Source organism: Pinus tabuliformis, chromosome 4_2 (assembly GCF_031772625.1).
Source record: "Pinus tabuliformis cultivar Carrire ecotype Pingquan chromosome 4_2, CPIR1, whole genome shotgun sequence".
Classification (NCBI taxonomy): Eukaryota; Viridiplantae; Streptophyta; class Pinopsida; order Pinales; family Pinaceae; genus Pinus; species Pinus tabuliformis.
In genome coordinates, this window is record NC_142304.1 from 236,816,406 (window position 1) to 236,820,925 (window position 4,520).

Genomic DNA, 4,520 nt, shown 5'->3' on the forward strand with positions numbered 1-4,520 from the left:
GGTTTCTAAGGCAGTAAGTAGTTTCTCATGCGCCCTCAAGGCCGTAAGCAGAATTTTGAAATTTCACATGATTAGCCTTACTGCACGACACGTAGCACGAGAAAACTACTTTTATCACGTGCTCTTGGGCAAATAACGGTCGTGCAATAATCCGCGCGAGATTGCGCGATAGCCGTTGGATCAAGCGGGGCTGATCAATGGTGGAGATCGAACAAGCTAGTTGGTGATCGAGTGACGCGATAGCCGTTGGATCAGGTGAGGCAGATCGACAAGGGGGGGTTTAAAGTGCATAAAGTTTTGAGGTGACGCGATAACCGTCGGATCAAGATACAAATTGATGGTGGAGATTAAAGTGCATAAAGTAAGTGGAAGACTTCACACGAGGCAACAGTTGGAGAAAATAATGAATCAGATGGTGATTGTGAATGTTTGTTGTGGATTAGATGGCAAGGAAGCGATGAATGAAGAACGTGCTGAAGGAGGTTTCAAAGGAAAATGACAGAAAGACCAGTGAGGGTGAACAAATAACTGCGTTGAACAACAAACTCCATAGCTCATGCGAGAACTAGAAACATATGTTTTTGGGGTTGCTGAAGGGTCTCTTCCTCAAGTCATGGTCCCAGAGGGACGAGGTGAGGCCGAAACACCTGCAGACAACCTTATGGTGATCCTTTTCTTCTAGCTAACCTGCTAATTAAAAAAAAATGAAAATGGAATTAAACTTAAAGAAAATGCAACTACTGAAGCAAATGAACGGAAACAAGAAGCTATTTAAATAAATGAATAGAACCAGAAATCTATGCTAGCCTACATGTACAATAAAGAGGATCTTTGGCTGCTTGGGTCGGGCCCTAACCCAAGAGCTTCAACCCTTTGATTTAACTCAGAGCTGGCTTAAAACAGAACTCATTCTCATTACGAAAACCATGGATTACAGAACAAACTGTCAAAAGTCTTACAGCTTAGAAATAAAGTAGAGTTTTACAATGAAATTCTGAACCCTACTGAGGTCCTAAGCCTCTCTACTAATACATCTGAAGTCTCCAATGACTTCCTTCCAAGTTATGGAGGCTTGGCTCCCCACCTAAGATAAAATGGTTTCTGTCCTTTTCACTTGCTCGGCTGTCTTGTAGTCCTCATGATTTGGCTATTTGCACTCCGAGATGATGGAGGAATATTCGAATGGAGAGGTAGTAAACGAGGAGGATTTAACTCATACAATTCCTCTGCCTTGTCCCATTTGATTTTTGACCAAGGTCTTTGCCATAGTTCCTTGCTTTTATCCTTTATTCTTGCATTTTTCCTTGCTTTTATCCTTTATTCCCACATTACATGCACATTAGACCACAAAGAAAAATATCCAACTCTAACTCATCTCATAAACAAAATATAATCAAAAGTATGCAATAAGTTGTGAGAATAGTTGGTTTGACTAAGCTAGGAGGTGAATTAAGGCCAATTAAGGCCCATATAATTACCCAATGATGAGGCTCATCATCACCCCCTACTGAAAGTGTTACTCATCCTCTGAGCAACTTAGTCAATGCCCATGTCCTTCATGGCTCTGGTAGCCTCTCTGACATCCCATGCTTCTGCTGTGGTCTCTTCTTTTTGTTTTTAGAAGCCTACTTTCCTTTCTACTTCTTCCCACTGCCTTGTTTCCTCTTCTTCTTTTCTCCCTTCTAGCATCCTTCAGAGTAGCGGTGGACTGAGTTTTAGGCCTATCCAATTGACCTTCAACCTTTGCATTGATTGCTTATACATAGGTGCCCAATTGCAAGGCAAGGGTTTGCAGCATATCACTTTTGAAATATTCCAACATATTTCCAATTTCACCCTTGATGGATGAGTTGGAGGATGATGTACTGGCCATAGGTTGACTACCCCTACCCTTTTTCCTGGTTGCCCTAGAATGGTTTCTAAAGACAGTCTTAATATCCTCATAGGGTAATTGGTAGATATCTCCTCCTGCTATCATATGTAAGGTATCCAGAAGATCCTCCCTTACTCCTCTAAGCAGGACCAACTTCAGTGACTCAGGGTCAAGTGTGCACCTGGCCCTTTTGTAACTGAGCTGGAATCTTTCTTCATAGTCTTCTAAGGATTCATCCTGGCCTATGGTCATCCTGAAAATATCTTCTTTAGTGTCCTTTGACCTACAGTAGTCCCTATATTTGTTGTTAAAAGCCTGTTGCATTTGAGCCCAATTTGTGATGCTATCTCTAGGTAAACCCATGAATCAGCGCAATGCTGCATCCTTGAGGATAGATGGAAATAGTTTTAACTCTTTCTCATCATCTATATAGTCATCGGTTTGGCATATAACAACAAAATCAAAAAGGAAAGTGTCAGGGTCCTCTGTGGTCAGGCCATGGAAATGAGGTAAGCAGAGGGGATTATATTCTTCATCTTAGTGTCCCCATTGGTTTCCCTGATGGGGAAGGCACCCTCAATTCTCTCTCTATTCCCTCTGTCATTTCGGTTTTCAGCCATTGGTTCAGTAGGAATGGGTTCTTCCTTTGTAGGTTCTTCAAATATGTAAGGTTGCTCACGTAAAGGGTCTTTCGATTCACCGTCACTGAAGAAGAGAGAAGGTTGACTATTGGATGCAGTGGGGGTATTTGATAAGAATTTCCCTGAATTGTCCATATTCCTACGAGGAATGGAAGGAAATGTTTTGGGGTTGGTTTTTGTAAGATTTTATTTAAAGATAGAAAGTACTTTGTTGAAATGAAATTGCTGATTTGAATGAAAACTACTAATAAAAAGAAAACTACTTGCTGAATTGAAATTCTACTTGCAGAATGGAAAGGAAAGAAGATAAAGACAACTGAAAGAAAGGAAGAAACTAGATTACTTTTGCAGAAATAAATGAATGGAAGAAAATTGGAGACTAGAGATAGAAGAAAGCAGTAATCACATTCTACTTAGACACCTCCCCAACAACATCGCCAAAAAGTGACGAGCCTAGGTATTGCAACAAGAATACTGCAACTCCCAGGGCTACCAACTTTACTTATCAACCCAGGGTTCATACAAACTTGGAGGTGACAGTACTATATACACAAGTAAAAGTGAAGGTACTGCCTATTGTCACTGCTCATCTGGCAAGAGACCCCAGGGGTTTCAAGCCAGACTTCTATAGGGTCAGAATAAGCTTAATTCTTTGATGGAAGAAGAGAAAATCTATTCTAAGAGAGAGCTACTCTACTGCAGTAATGAAGAAAACAACATGTAATGCTAAACCACACCATAACCTAATTAACCAATTAAACAACTATGCTAAGAAAAATTTCTAAATCAATCACTAACCTAATACTGCTATCTAAGTTGCAGAGGTAAAGAGCATAAAACTATACTAAGGTGTAAGCAAAGAAACTTAAGCTAAATTGGTTTTCAAGCGGAAGAGCAATCAGAGGTCGAAATCAGTGAAAGGAGGACGTAAGGACGCAGTAGCGCATAGGGACCGTTGGATCAATCAACGAACAAAAGATGAATCACAAAAATCTTATCGTGAAGGCTTAAGTGACTAGATGGATGAATAGGGTGAACACATAGGATGAACGACTGAGGTCTTATTGCGGAGGTTAAGTTGATAGATGGACGAACTAGATGAATGAACAAGATGAACAAAGGAGATCTTATTGTGAAGGATTAAGTGACTAGATGGATGAACAGGGTGAATGCACAGGATGAATGACTGAGGCCTTATTGTGGAGGTTAATTCAAGAGATGGACGGACAGGGTAACGAAGCGATGAATGGCTGAGATCTTATCACGCATAGTAAGTCAAGAGATGGATGAACAAGGTAACAAAGCGATGAATGGCAGAGATCATATCGCGTGAGAAAGAAATGTGTGGAAATGATGGAGCGAGTTTCTAAGGCAGTAAGTAGTTTCTCGCGCGCCCTCAAGGCTGTAAGTGGAATTTTGAAATTTCACGCGATTAGCCTTACTGCGTGACACGTAGCACGAGAAAACCACTTTTCTCACGTGCTCTCGGGCAGATAACGGTCGTGCAATAACCAACGCGAGATTGTGTGATAATCACTGGATCAGGTGGCACTGATCAACGGTGGAGATCGGCCAAGCTAGTTGGCGATCGGGTGACATGATAGCCGTCGGATCAGGCGAGGCAGATCGACGACGGGGGGGTTTAAAGTGCATAAAGTGTTAAGGTGACGTGATAGCCGTCGGATCAAGAGACAGATTGGCAGTGGAGATTAAAGCGCATAAAGTAAGTGGAAGACTTCACGCGAGGCTGCAGTTGGAGAAAATAATGAATTAGATGGTGATTGTGAAGGTTTGTTGTGGATCAAACGATGAGGAAGCGATGCATGAAGAACGTGCTGAAGGAGGTTTCAAAGGAAAACGACAGAAAAACCAGTGAGGGTGAACAAATAACTACGTTGAACAACAAACACCATAGCTCATGCGAGAACCAAAAACTTGTGTTTTTGGGGTTGCTGAAGGGTCTCTTGCTCAAGTCATGGTCCCAGAGGGACAAGGTGAGGTCGAGA